The sequence below is a fragment of the Arachis stenosperma genome, chromosome 1 (assembly GCF_014773155.1).
Source record: "Arachis stenosperma cultivar V10309 chromosome 1, arast.V10309.gnm1.PFL2, whole genome shotgun sequence".
Taxonomy (NCBI): domain Eukaryota; kingdom Viridiplantae; phylum Streptophyta; class Magnoliopsida; order Fabales; family Fabaceae; genus Arachis; species Arachis stenosperma.
Window position 1 is genome coordinate 126,795,228 of NC_080377.1, and position 15,948 is coordinate 126,811,175.

Below are 15,948 nucleotides of genomic sequence, written 5' to 3' on the forward strand. Positions count from 1 at the left end.
GGCTCTAAAATGTTCGGGGTGGGTCAGGTCTTCGGGTCGGGCCATGCACACCCCTAAAATTATAATTAACATAAATCACATAAATCAGAACAATACTATAATAATTAACAAATTTTTCAAAATAAATTAAAATTACAAAGATAATATGATAGATGAACCCTAAAACCACAACTGAATGAATTTAAATAGTAGTTCACATAACTTATCGGGAGGAAGAGCAGCTGAGCGGACGACGAAGATCGGTGACGAGGCATAGAGGCAAAGATGCAGAGACGCTCAGAGGCTCTAAAGCGATGCTGCTGCCTCGGATGGGTCAGGAGGCGACGATGATGTTCTCCTCGGGTGGGTCAGGCAACGACAGCGATATTCTCTTCGACTGGCCAGGCGCGACAATGATCTTCTGCTTCTTCTCCACAGGATGACCGATGAGACTCAGGCACGCGAGGAGAGGGTGGGAGCTTGGCATTGCCAGCGGTGAGGGGGTAGGAGATGGCGGACGGCGGTGGTGACTGATAGTGATCAGGAGCAGGAGGAGAGAATAATTTTTATTTATATGGAAAGACAATAATACTTATGTGTATATATATATATAGGTCAGTTCTCTGGTCGCTATGGATGTGGTGTCTAAAGGTGCCTAGTGGTTGACCAGCTAATAGAGAAGTGACACATGTCATTGTTGATTATAGTGATAAACATCCTCTGAAGCAAAAATGAAGGATTACTTCAATGCTAATAATATACGTAAATTTTAAATATTTACTGTTATGACAAATGGGTAATTTTGTCACAAAAATGGGCTTTTTTTGTTTTTCGTATGGGCTTTCCACTGTCTAGTATTGTTAACAAAGTTGACAGAACCAAGTTGGGTTGGTCTAGTGGTTAGCTCACTAGTCGCTTAAACAAGTGTTGGGGGTCGAATCCCGCCTTGTGCATGCAGCAACCCATTGGCCAGCGGCAAACCCTTAAATGGAACTCAGTACCGCAGCGGATTAGTCTTTGACCTGCCGGGTTTGGGATACCGTGGGAAACCAAAAAAAAAAAAAAACAAAGTTGACAGTGTTGGGATTAGGCTACTGCAACTTGAATGGTAGCATACCATTCGGGATTGGTGAATTGAAGAATCTGGTTTCTCTTGATTTGCAAAGTAACAGCTTTAGTGGCACCATACCTGAAGATATTCAAGGCTGCGAAATGCTCGAAAACTTTGCAGCATCAAACAACATGCTTGATGGGAACATTCCCTCATCTATAGGCTCTCTTAAATCATTCAAAATTTTGAATGTGCCAACAATACTCTCTGGGTCATTCCTAAAACCCTGAGTCATCTTCCAACTTGACATACCTGAATTGCTTGGAAACAAACTCAATGGAGAAATTCCTTCTGAGCTCAACAGTCTAAACCCAGCTCAGACATTAGACTTGTCCGAAAACAACCTTTCGGGACCAATACCACTCCTCAATACCCCTTGGAGCTACTCGACTGTTCCTCAATCCAACAGTTGGATCTTTCTGACAATAGCTTTGAAGGAGAGCTTCCATCCAACCTTGACATGCTGCAGAACCTCACTGATCTTGTTCTCAACAACAACAGCTTTGTTGGATCTTTACCTCCGGAAATCGGAAATATTACTAGCTTGGAAGGCCTTTTCCTGTTTGGTAACTCTTTCCCAGGTACAATCCCAGTGGAGATCGGAAGGCTTCACAGATTGAACACCATTTACCTCTATGATAACCAGATGTCTGGAACCATACCGAGAGAGTTAACAAACTGCACAAGCTTAAGGGAAATCGACTTCTTTGGAAACCACTTTACTGGGCCGATTCCAGAAACTATAGGCAAGCTTAAGGACTTGGTTGTTCTTCATCTGAGGCAGAATGATTTGTCTGGTCCAATCCCTCCAAGCATGGGGTACTGTAAGAGTCCTCAGATATTAGCATTAGCAGATAACAGCTTGTCCAGTTCGATATCACCCACGTTCGGTTATCTTTCAGAACTCTTCAAAATTACCCTTTACAACAACTCCTTTGAAGGACCTCTCCCTCGTTCACTTCTTGCTCTCAAGAACCTCAAAACCATAAATTTTTCCCACAACAGGTTCAGTGGAAGTTTCTCTCCTCTCACTGGCTCAAATTCTCTAACTATTCTGGACTTGACTAACAACAGCTTCTCAGGTCCCATTCCTTCTACATTAGGCAATTCCCAAAACCTCAGCCGTCTCCGGCTCGCATACAATAATCTCACCGGAGCCATTCCTTCAGAGTTTTCCTACCTTACTGAGCTTAACTTCCTCGATTTGTCATTCAACAACTTAACAGGAGACGTGTCACCTCAACTCTCGAACTCTCAAAAAATCGAACACATGCTCCTGAGTAATAACAGGTTCACTGGCCAACTACCTCCGTGGTCGGCAATCTTACAAACACTTGGTGAGCTAGATCTCTCATACAACAACTTCAATGGCAGGGTGCTTTCTGAGCTTGGTAAATGCTCAAATTTGCTTAAGCTCTCTCCATCTACAAAGCAATAGTCTCTCCGGCCGCATACCCTCAATGATTCGGCAATGCAGCAAGCTTTATGAGCTCAGGCTCTCAGAGAATTTCTTGACAGGTTCCATACCAGAAGAGATAGGGGATCTTGCTGAATTGCAAGTGATCTTAGACTTGAGTAAAAATCGCTTCACCGGTGAGATTCCATCTTCACCTGGAAACCTTATGAAGCTAGAAAGACTAAATCTTTCTTTCAATCAGCTACAAGGCAAGGTTCCTTCATCACTGGGAAAACTCACAAGCCTCCATGTAGTGAATCTTTCTAGCAACAATCTTGAAGGCCAGATTCCCTCAACATTTTCGGGGTTCCCAAGAAGCTCATTCCTCAAAAATGAAGGCTTGTGTGGCCCACCATTGGTACCATGCTCCACATCACAGGGGAAAATGCAAATGCAGCTATCAAATATGCAAGTGGCGGCAATCATAGTAGCAACTAGTAGTTTTACCCGTAATGGAATATAAATATTTTAAAATTATATTGGTTTTGTTCTAATATTATAGATTATAGTACAAAAAATTTATAAAATTAAACTACTTTTATAAAAAAATTGTAGGGGACAAAAGTCTCTTTGATTAAAAAGATCAGGATTTCCGTGGATAAAAAATTAAATAATAAGACTTTTAGTTATTATTTTTATGTGAAAGAGTTTGATTTATTACTAATAATTAATTTTAATATTTGTTATCTCAAATTTAAAACGATTTAATTTGTATACTTTTGATTAGGTGTTAAGTTTGTTACACAAATAGAAATAATTAATTTTTATGCTTGCTATTTAAAAATAATATATTTTTCTCTGTATATATATATAAAAATATAATTAGATATTAGAATGAAAAAAATTATATTGATAGTTATAAAATTAACTCAAAATTAATTTTATTTAAACAATTGAATCTTAATTTTAACTTTTAATTATAAAATTAGCATACTTTCTAAATTATATTTAATAAATATTTGAAAGAAGAAAAATAAAAATATAGATTAAAAAGATAAACAGTGAAAATTTAAAACTAAACAAAAAAAACTAAAAAATATGTATATAATAATAATATTTTTTATTTGAATTATATTATTTTGTTAATTTTATTTTTGTAGAACAAAAAGATAGAAAAAATAGAGAATGAGAGAAAAGAGAGAGAAAGATAAAGATGAAGACTGAGAGAGAAGATTTGTTAATTTTGAAAAAAAAATATTTTAATTATAATAAAAAATATCCCATGACACATTTTGATTTGTCAAATTACTAATATAAAATATAAATTACAAATATATATAGAGTGGGAAGAGTAGAGAGAAATAGAAAAAGGGAGAGAGATAGATGAGAGAATTTAAGAAGAAAATTTATTAATTTTAGAAGGAAATATTTTTTCTCAATTTGAATAAGAGAATGTCATGTGGCACATTTGGTTATTAAATTAGATAATAATATACAAATATATCAGAATTATATATAAAGTGAGAAGGGTAGAGAGAAATAGAAAAAATGGAGAGAGGTATATGAGAGAATTTAGGAAGGGAGTTTATTAATTTTAGAAGAAAATATTTTCTCTTAAATTTAATAAAAATGTCATGTGACACATTTTGTTATTAAATTAGATAATAATATATAATAATACAATATATAATATAGTTATATTTTAATTTTAATTTTAATATTTTAATTTTAATTTTAATATAATTAAAGAATGTGATGTTGCACATTTTAATTGCAATGAAAAAATGACATATGGCACATTTTGGTTGTAAAATTAGTAGGAATAAGGAAAGAATTCTTTAATTTTGGAGGAAAAGATTTGATTTTAATTGTAACAAGGGAGTGACATGTGGTACATTTTTGTTGTAAAATTAGTAGGAAAGAGGATAGAACTAGGGGTGTGCATGGGTCGGGTGAAACCGGGTTTGATGTGACCCAGACCCGACCCGAAATATATACCGGGCCTATTTATTATACCCGAACTCGACCCTAGATTCGATAAAACCTATACACTTTCGGGCCACGATTATACCGGGTAAAAACCGGGTAAAAACCGGGCCGTTAACATTACATTACCTTGGTACCTTCTTATAAGCTAGCATGTGAAAATATCCAAATTTTTAATACTCTAACCATTATTTGACATGGTAAAATTCACTTAGAAAAATAAAACAAGAACCAACTCTTCTTTAAAATTAAAGCATAACCATAATCAATACTAATATTGTCTAATAACACCAAATATTTAAATCAATAAAAATAACACAATATTATGTATTAATTAGTCTAAAATATTATGCATTTTAAAAGATAAAACATTAATTTATAGTCTTATAATAACTAATAACACAAAATATTAAGGTTTACAATACTTAAATTTCACATAAGAATAGCCATCATCCATCACTAATAACACAAAATATTAATTGTGTATGATGACCGGGCCACAGGGCTGATTTCGGATGACCCGAGCCATGGTCCGGACTCGACCCGAAATAATGATCGGGTCTATTTTTGAGACCCTTATCCGGGCCTAGACCCGATGAAACCATACCAAATTAGTCCCTAAAGTGTTCGAGGCCAGGCCGGGTCTTCAGTCCGGGCCAGACCATGTACATCCCTAGATAGAACTCTTTAATTTTGAAGAGAAAAATTTGATTTTAATTGCAATGAGAAAGTGACATGTGCCACATTTTGGTTGTAAAGTATAGTTTTTGTCCTCAACGTTTGGGGTAAGTCCTATTTGTGTCCCTAACGTTTAAATCATCCTATTTGTATATCTAACGTTTATAAAAATTATTCAATGTCATCCTACTATCAATTATACTAATTGTTCTTGCCTGGATACGGCCGACTTGTGACTCGTCCTTTGAAAAGCTGCCAGCCGATCTTCTTCTATATCGCTACGAAGCTCGGCGATCAAGTGAGAGTAATGGGGGGAGTACCTGAAAAAAGCACTCCGACGCTCAAGTCAGCTTTTAAGGATTCTTTGGGAAGAGATTATATTTTGAAAAGAGAACATACCTTGATTGAGCCTGATTGCTCGTTTTTATAATCGAAAGGCGGCGATGGCCGCTTAGGTTTGAATTAATTGTATCGTGCGTAACCGACCAACGGTTTTAATGTCATAAAGTCGGCGGGGTAAATGTGAAAGATGGTAACGTGCCGATCAATATGGTAATGTGCCGATCAATTAAGAGGATTGCCGAGTTATAACTCATAGCCGATTTATAACGGTAATATCACAGCCCCCAAGCTTGGCCTGGACTTCGGATGAGTCAGGTTGAGCTTTTAGATCTTCGTGGCTGAGTTATAACTCGGAATATGGAGCCCCCAGTTCAACTTGACTCGTTTGAAATGAAAGGTCTAGTGAGTGACGTGTATTGGGAAGTGGGGAAACACTGTTGCGGTGATTTGACAATTAATGCTTTTAAATAAAAGGTTCGAGTTCCAAAGTGGCTTTAGAACCGTTACAAGTGTTGTTCGAATTAATGGTCATGATTGAAACTTGGAACTGAAGCGGTTTAATTAAATGAAGGTTAAAGTTCTTACCTTTGGGTTACATTTACGGTGGAGTTTGCTGTTGGTTTGTCTTCGTGCTTCTTCAAAAGAAATGAGTGGAAGAGGTGAGTAACCACATTTCTTTACCTTGCAGTTTTCTTAAGTTTTTCTTTTCGAGAGAGAAGGATGAGTGACAAAAAGGGGAAATCTGTAACTAAGATAGTGGATGATGATTCGTATGAGTGGGTTGATTCGGATGTAAAGATAAGGGCGTCGTTGTTTTTTGATAAAGAGAGTGTTGCAAAATTGTCTCTGTCAAGGATAGTGAGGCCTGGGTTTCGGGTCGATTTATTGCCATGCAACCGCATTGATCGTGTTTTTCATAGAGGAAAGGGTTTTGAAAATTTTTATATGTATAGTTGCGTGCTTGAGGAATTATGTGTTAAGCTTCCGTTTACGACATTTGAGTGTAAGTTGTTGACACAAATGAATTGTGCACCGTCTCAGGTTCATCCTAATGGGTGGGCCTTTGTTAAATGTTTTCAAGTGTTGATGGAATTTCTGGGAATTGAGCCTGAGTTAGAGCTATTTTTTTCTCTGTTTCAAGCGAAAGCTGTATGGAAAGGTCTTTGGGTTAACTTGAACAGTACTCCGGGTTTTTCTGTGTTTAAACTGTATAAATCTTCTTTCAAAGATTTCAAAGAAATGTTTTTGAAAGTGAAACCCTTGGACGAGGATTTTCCTTTTTATCTAGATGAAAATTTAGGAGAAAAGTTTCCCCTTTATTGGTGCTGTCAACCTAACCATATCTTGGGTCCCGAGTTTATAACACCTCGGAACGAGTGTATAATTAGTTTCTTGATGGAAATGGTTGATCGGGGGGGACTGATATCTGTTTCAGAGTTGCTTCCCTGGGAGGAAGATAGGGCTTCCGTTATAAGATATTTTGGTGAGATGTTGTTTTGTTTTTGTAATTATAGTGTGTTTTATTTTGGTATTGGTGGACTGTAATTGGGTTTGTTGTTGTTTTTTTTTTTTTTAGGTGGCAGATTTCCAGGGGTTTCGGCGTCGAGCATGAGAGCTTGGTTCAAAATGAAGAATTTTGAGACTTCCTCGTCAAATCCGGAAAAGGTGGAAGGGGAGGCGGAGGTGAACCAGCCGGCTCAGAAGAAAAAGGGGATCATTTTCAAGAAGAGGAAATCTGAGGTCGTTAACTTGGATGGAGGCGAAAAGGTTGGTCAATTGGATGAGGGTGAGAAGGTTGTTCAATTAGATGAATTATCAGCCTTTTCTATCAAGCAGGAGAGACTCCACTCTTTCGTGGAGGAAGGTGACGGGTCGTCTGTCTGGGATAAGAAGTTCCCGTTTAATGTTGTGGCGGACGAGATTGTTCAATCTGCCTCCGATGTTGCCCGGATCGAAGAAGTTGGTGATGTTGGGATAGACCAATATATGCAGGTCGGTTTGGTTTTGTTTTGTGTTTATAAGTATGTATATTTATTTGATTTGAGCATTCTGTGCAGGTTTTAGGCTTCCGCTTGGTTAGTATAGGGCGGAGCCAAGAGAAAAGACACAGAAAGATGTCAGAGGCTGTGGCAGGGGTGGACGAACTAAAAGAGCAAATTAGAAAGAAGGATTCTATGATTGCTGATCTGAAAAAGGAGTTCTCTGTTCTGAAAGAGAAATTGAAGCTTGAAAAAGAGGAGCATGACAAGGCAGTGGAGTCTTTAGGAAAAAAGGTAAATGAGCTGTCTACTATGAGTGAGCAAATTGTTGAAGTTACCTCGAAGTTGAAGCAGATGGAATCTAGCAGAGAAGCTGATGTCATTGATGCATTTGCGGAAGGGTTTGAACGTGCTGTTATTCAGGCAAAGTTTCTGCACCCTGGAGAGGACTTTGCGGCCATGGACCCGAGTAAAATAGTTCAGGATGGTCAGTTGGTGGATGATGAGGAACCTGCTGAGGAAGAGGGTAACAACAATCCAGATAGTTGAAAATGGCATTGTTGGATTTTATTTTTGTAATGGTTAACAGACATGGGAATTTTGTTAACTTGTTTATTTTGTTACCGCGTATGCACTTTTTGATTATTGCTATACGATGGTTGTTTGTTTTTATATTTGTCTGCTATGAATGTTCGGCTTGTACCCCGTATAGGGTTTGATCGTGATGTTTGCGCTAAGGCATTCAGATATGCGCATTCGAAAATAATGCGACTTAAGTTTTGATAGTTCGTTGGTTTTGTACTGGCAAGATTAAAGCAACTATTTTGGAGTAAATGTCTCATAAAACCGACTATATTGAAAGAAATTGACATGTATGCAGTACCTTTACAACTTTGAATAGGTAAGCTAGCCTCGTTAAAACCTCCTCGAGCAAAACCTAAATTTTTGGGAAAAATCTCCAGGTAGGAAAAAGAGTACTAGCATTCTGCAATTAGCTATAGTATTGTTTCAAGGAGTTAACATTCCAAGTGCTGGGTAACTTGGTTCCGTCCAATTGTTCCAAAACATATGCTCCTTTACCGAGTACTTGCTGAATTCGATAAGGTCCCTCCCATGTTGCTGCTAGCTTGCCATGCGAGGGGGGTTTTCGAGCCTCTTCGGTCTTTCTTAGTACCAAGTCGCCGACTTGAAAAGACCTTAGTTTTACCTTTCTGTTATGCCTCTGGCCGAGCCGTTGTTGCAGGGCTTTTTGTCGAATTGCCGCTATGTTACGTACCTCTTCAATTAAATCAAGGTCGGCTCGCCGAGCATCATCGTTGGAGGCTCCTTCTGTTCTCAATGATCCTTGTGATATTTCGACCGGGATCATTGCTTCCGATCCATATACTAGGCGAAATGGTGTTTCTTTAGTTGAGGAATGAACTGTGGTGTTGTAGCCCCACAAGATTTCTGGAACAAGTTCGGCCCATAACCCCTTGGAATTGTCGAGCTTTTTCTTTAGAGCCTGTAAGATAATCTTATTTGCTGCCTCTGCTAATCCGTTAGACTGAGGATGCTCAACTGATGAGAAATGCTGTCTAATTTTCAAATTCTGCAAAAAATTCTTGAAATTATGGTCAATAAACTGACGACCATTATTAGTAACTATATGACTTGGTATACCAAATCTACAAATTATTTTTTGCCAAACAAATGATATCATTTGTGACGATGTGATTCGAGCTAATGGCTGAGCTTCAATCCATTTAGAAAAATAATCGATTGCGACTACTAGGTACTTTACCTGTCTCGGAGCTGTAGGAAAGGGGCCGAGAATATCGATTCCCCAATGATTGAATGGCCAACTTACCATCGATTGATGTAAATTTTCAGCTGGGACATTGATGCTTGGCCCATGCTTTTGACAGTGGTCGCAGTTCCGGACTTTTTTCTTACTGTCGTCCCATATGGTCGGCCAATAAAAACCGGCTCGGAGGATCTTTTGTGCTAGGGTTCTCGCACCAGAATGTGTTCCGCAGATTCCTTCGTGAACTTCGGCTAGGGCTAAGTCGGCTTCTGACCTGTTCAAACACTTTAGTAATGGTCGGGAGTAACCCCGCCGATACAATCTATCATTTATCAGTGTGAAAAAAGATGCTTGCCTCTTGAATTTTTTCAAATCTTGGTTATTCAAGGGGAGTTTTCCATGCTTTAAATATTGTATGTATGGGTGTTGCCAGCTATCAATACTGTCTGTTTGAAAAATGCCGATGATATTTATGCTCGGCTCATGCAATGTTGATTGTAACAATGATGCAGTGTGTGATTGCGTCGTGGCTAGCTTAGATAGTATATCTGCCCTATGATTCTGATCCCTAGGTATGTGAGCAATTTCAATATTTGAAAAGCTATTCATTAGATGTTTTACAATGTCTAGGTATTTTAACAAAATAGGATCTTTTGTTTGAAAGCATTCATTTACTTGTTGAACGACTAGGAGAGAATCACAAAAAACCTGTATGTGGAGAGCTTTTAGCTCTATTGCTAACCTGAGCCCAGCGATTAGGGCTTCGTATTCGGCCTGGTTATTGCTTGCCTTGAAGGAAAATCGAAGAGAATGTTCAATGACAACTCCCTCGGGATTTTCCAGAAGTATCCCTGCACCAGATCCTTGTGTGTTTGAGGCTCCATCGACAAATAGCCTCCATATTGAAATGTCAGAGTTCGAGCTTTCTCCTGTGAATTCGGCGATGAAATCTGCCAGGTACTGTGACTTGACAGATCCTCTTGGTTCGTACTGAATGTCAAATTCAGAAAGCTCAATAGACCATTTTATTAGTCTTCCTGCTAGCTCGGGCTTGGCCAATATCTGGCGGAGTGGTTGAGAGGTTCTGACGTTTATTGTATGGCTCTGAAAATAGGGGCGAAGACGGCGTGCCGAGAAAACCAGTGCAAAAGCGAGCTTTTCCAACCTCGGATATCGAAGCTCGGCATTCTGTAGTGACTTACTCACGAAATAGACTGGTTGCTGTGCTTTCTCATTTTCTGTAATAAGAACAGAACTAACTGCCATGTCAGTAACGGATAAATACGGGTATAGTGGTTCTCCAACTTTGGGTTTTTGTAAAACAGGAGGCTCAGAGAGAAATTTCTTTAAATTTTGAAAAGCTATTTCACAGTTTTCATCCCATTGAAAAGTTGTACTTTTTCGCAAACATTTGAAAAATGCCAGAGATTTGAATGCTAAGCAGGGCAGGAATCGAGATAATGCCGCTAAGCGTCCTGTTAGTCGTTGGACTTCTTTGATGTTCGTCGGACTGGTCATGTTGAGAATTGCTTGGCACTTATCCGGATTCGCTTCAATTCCTCGGCTGGTGAGAATGAAGCCGAGGAACTTTTCGCCTCGGACGCCGAAGGCACACTTTTCGGGATTAAGCCTCATATTGTAAGCTCGGATCTGACCAAAAACTTCAGCAAGGTCGTCGACGTGAGAGTGGCCGGCTTTTGTCTTGGCGACCATATCATCTACATATACTTCAATATTCTGGCCTATCTGTTGGTCGAAGACCTTATTCATCAGTCTTTGGTAAGTTGCACCTGCATTCTTTAATCCGAAGGGCATGACATTATAACAATAATTACCATACTCAGTAATAAAAGCTGTTTTCTCTTGGTCTGATGGATGCATGAAGATCTGGTTGTAACCAGAGTAAGCATCCATAAAACTCAAGGTACCATATCCGCAAGAGTTATCAACTAAAGTGTCGATAGAAGGTAAAGGATATGCGTCTTTTGGGCATGCTTTATTGAGGTCGGTAAAGTCGACACACATACGCCATTTACCGTTGTTTTTTCTTACCATGACGACGTTGGCTAGCCAAGTCGTAAACCTGATTTCTCGAATGAAGTTTGCGTCGATGAGCTTCTTGGCCTCGGCCATGGAGGCTAATCTTTTCTCTGTGCCGAGGTTCCTTTTCCTCTGAGATATTGGTCGGGCTGTAGGATTAACGGCCAATTTGTGAGTGATAACGGACGGATCTATTCCGGGCATGTCCCCCGTTGTCCATGCAAATAGGTCTGCGTTCTCACGCAAGAAACGAATGAGCTTGTCCTTCTCTTCACTTTCGACGGAAGTTCCTATGAAAGTGAATTTTGTGGGGTCGTCTGTGAGGGAGAGCTTTGTCAATTCATCGTTAGGTGTTGGACGATCTTGGAAATCGGCTCTGGGATCTAGCTCGGTTAGCTTCAGGTGTTCGGCACTAATGGAATTAATCCGCTGATCATTGCTTCTTTTGATCGGCTTGAGGCTTGTGTTATAACAGGACCGAGCTTCTTGTAGGTCGCCATGTACTGTGGCAACAACATCGTCCTGCACAGGAAACTTGACACAAAGGTGGACAGTAGAAACAATTGCAAAAAATCGATTTAAGAAAGGTCGCCCGAGAATGACATTGTAAGGGCTAAAACAATCAACAACAAGGTATTGAATGTCTCGAGTTTTAGAAAGTGGTTGCTCACCGAGTGTGGTTTGTAACCACACTGAACCCATGACTGGAACCCGCTCTCCTGAAAATCCGACCAGATCTCCTACAGAAGGTTGCAGAATGTTAGTACTTAATTTCATCTTTTTAAAGGTATCGAAAAATAATACGTCGGCACTGCTGCCTGGATCCAGCAGTACTTTTCGAACTATTAAGTCTCCCAATTGAAGAGAGATAACAACAGGGTCATCCAAGTTTGTGTCGATGCAATTGTAGTCGGCTTGACGGAAAATCATCTCTGGTATGTCTTGTACGGGTCGAGGATTGTTGGTGGTATCTCCGAGAGTCAACATTGCTCTATACGTGCGCTTTCTGGCCGAGCTTGTGCATCCGCCGCTAGCGTATCCTCCGGAGATGCAATTTATGATCCCCCGTGGTTGAGCTGGAGCTTTTTGTTTGTCTCTGGACGACGGCCCCACAGGAGATGGATCCGGCGTGGGAGCATTCCTTTTCTGTATATGCCCTGCAATGTATTTGTCAAGATGTCCTTGTCTTGCCAGGCGTTCAAGAAGATCCTTTGCGATCACGCATTCGTCAGTTGTATGACCGTACTTCTGATGAAATGTGCAGTACTTAGTTTTGTCAACATTTTTTGACTCAGGGTAACTGCCAGCCTTCCGAGGTGGTTTGATTAGTTTGGAATTCAGTATTTCCTTGATAATGTCATCCCTTTTTGTGTTAAACTGCGTGTATGAGTCATATCGTGGGGTAGGTTTAAAAGTCTTTTTGCCATCCCGAGATTTGTCGTCATCTTTTATACTTGCCGACTTTTCAGCTTTCCTGGCCTGCCGAAGCTCTTCGATATCTATCTGCCCTTTGGCCTTCTCACGAAACTCGGCGAGCGTCTTCGGTTTTGATACGGCAATGGTTTCTTGGAATTTCCCTGGACGCAAGCCGCTTTTGATTGCATGTAAATGGACCTCCGGGTGAAGGTCCGGGATTTTCATGGCGATCTTTGTGAAGCGGGTGATATAGTCCTTCAGGCTCTCCTGGGGACCTTGCTTAACAGTTGTTAAGTAATCCGAATCGTGTAGATATATCGCTGATGCCGCAAAGTGGTCCTCGAATTGCTTTGCCAGTTCTTGGAAACGTGAGATGGAATCTGCAGGCAAAGAACAAAACCAGTCAAGTGCAGGACCATCTAAAAAAGAGGGAAAACATCGGCACAAAATAGGATCGGATGCACCGTTAACGATCATAATAGATCGGAACTTTTTGACGTGCTGTTTTGGATCACCCAAACCGTCGTAGGGAGTCAACGTTGCGGGCAAGGTAAATTGCCGAGGAAGCTGAAAGTTCATTATGTCAGCTGTGAATGGCCCTGCAGAATTGTCGGGTTCATTATCTTCATCTTCAGGAGGGACCTCATTATTGCGAGGGCCGCCTCCTTCATCGTCTTGAGGTGTTTCCGATATATGTGTCGGCGCGGATTGCCGTTCGTCGTTTTCTTGTCGCTCATGGGAATCATTGTTGTGTTGGATACGAGCATTAGCCAACTGCTGGATTTGTTGTTGCATCCTTTGATTCTCTTCCACCATACGCTGATTTGCTTCAGCCATCCGCTGGTTCGCCTGTTGAAGCTCGGTAACCATCCTGAGAAGCTCGGATGGAGTAGGTGGAGGTACGTCAGCCATTGGGGCCTTTCGGGAATGAGCAAGGAAAAGTCTTTAACCCTTCGGCCCCACGGTGGGCGCCAAATGTTCTTGCCTGGATACGGCCGACTTGTGACTCGTCCTTTGAAAAGCTGCCAGCCGATCTTCTTCTATATCGCTACGAAGCTCGGCGATCAAGTGAGAGTAATGGGGGGAGTACCTGAAAAAAGCACTCCGACGCTCAAGTCAGCTTTTAAGGATTCTTTGGGAAGAGATTATATTTTGAAAAGAGAACATACCTTGATTGAGCCTGATTGCTCGTTTTTATAATCGAAAGGCGGCGATGGCCGCTTAGGTTTGAATTAATTGTATCGTGCGTAACCGACCAACGGTTTTAATGTCATAAAGTCGGCGGGGTAAATGTGAAAGATGGTAACGTGCCGATCAATATGGTAACGTGCCGATCAATTAAGAGGATTGCCGAGTTATAACTCATAGCCGATTTATAACGGTAATATCACTAATAAATAAGATTATATTTTTCAATTATTCTCACTTGGATGTATTCATTCTCAATTAGGTCTCACTTGGATGTGTTTGATTTTAATATTATACTTAATATTTGTGTTTAGATTTAATTATGTCTCTAGAAAAGTGAATTATGTAAATATTGTAGGAATTAATTTCAATTTTTGATGAGCTATTTTTTGGAGTGGATCATCGATTCTATCCCAGACATTTGTATTCTAATTTTAAGAAGAGATTTTTAAAATTCAAACTAAAGCGTTCATGATGTGTAATTGACGGCAGAATAACATTGAATCACTTTTACAAATGTTAGAGATACAAATAAGATGATTTAAACGTTAGGAACACAAATAGAATTTACTCCAAACGTTGAGGACAAAAATGATACTTATATATATATATATATATATATATATATATATATATATATATATATAATAGATTGTTTTCACTTCCACAGTGATATGTTTGGTTTTATATATATAATAGATTGTTTTCACTTCCACAGTGATATGTTTGGTTATGATTTACATCATGTTGAGGATATGGTGCAATTGGAGGAAAGTTTCCATTTCAAGTTCAGATGGTGGCTGCAAAATGTGCTAATAACAATAGGGAAAGAGAGAGATAGGTCCTAACTTTTTAAATTTTTGATAAATATATTTCTGATAAAATTTAAATATAAAAAGTCTTTAATTTTAACAAACGGAGGATAATTTAGTCATTTCGTCTATTTGCCTCTCATATACCAAACGGAATTGGCTGACGTGGCTGAAACGGTGTCCAGGTGTCCGTTACGGTGCCACGCTGGAAGGGGAATAAAGTTCGAAGGACAAATAAGTCCTTGACGTCATTTTACAAATAAAGTTCGAAGGACAAATAGGTCCTTGAGAATTTTTTTTTCAAACTTAATAAACTCCTTTCCTAAATTCTCTCATCTACCTCTCTCCATTTTTATATTTCTCTCTACTATTTTTACTCTATATATAATTATATTTTATATTAGTAATTTGACAAATCAAAATATGTCATTCGATATTTTTTTACAATTAAAATATTTTAAATGTAAAAGTATACACATTAAATTATTTTAAATTTTAGATAACGAATGTTAAAATTAATTATTAATAAAAAAATTAGACTTTTTCATATAAAAATAATAACTAAAAATCTTATTATTTAATTTTTTATCTGCAGATATATTGGTCTTCTTAGTCAGAAACTTTTGTCAACTTACGACTTTTTTGTAAAAGTAGTTTTATTTTATAAATCTTTTGTGTCATGTATAATTTATACTGTTAGAACAAAGCGAACTATAATTTTTAAAAAAATTATTCTCGTAATGTTATTATGGATAAAAATATCAGTTCTAATATAATACACAAATGCACTAATGCTAACTTAATACATGAATGATGCACAAATGAACTAATGCTAACTTGGTGCATAAATGAACTGATGCTAACTAATGCCACTGGTATGATGAAAACTGAACTAATGCAATTTAACAAATTCTAATATAATATACAAATGCACTAAAACTGAACTAATGCAATTTAAGGAAAAAAAAAAGTAAAAACAGAACAAGTCCAATTTCTGTAATTTTAATACAAATAATTTAAATTGCAGAATACAACAAGTTAACTAGATTTCAAAATACAAGCATAATTTTATAAACTAAATTCTCATAATAGAAGCATAATAGAAGCATAATGAAAAAAAATTCTCAAGGACCTATTTGTCCTTCGAACTTTATTTGCAAAATGACGTCAAAAACTTATTTGTCCTTCGAACTTTATTCCCCTTCCAGCGTGTCATTTCACTCACGTCATCCAAT

General features: G+C 38.6%; 1 pseudogene; it reads left to right on the top strand.

Annotated features, from left to right (window-relative positions):
• The first annotated feature begins 264 nt into the window (after positions 1–264).
• On the top strand, positions 265–14,717 carry LOC130934297 (LRR receptor-like serine/threonine-protein kinase GSO1; annotated as a pseudogene).
• The last annotated feature ends 1,231 nt before the right edge of the window (positions 14,718–15,948 follow it).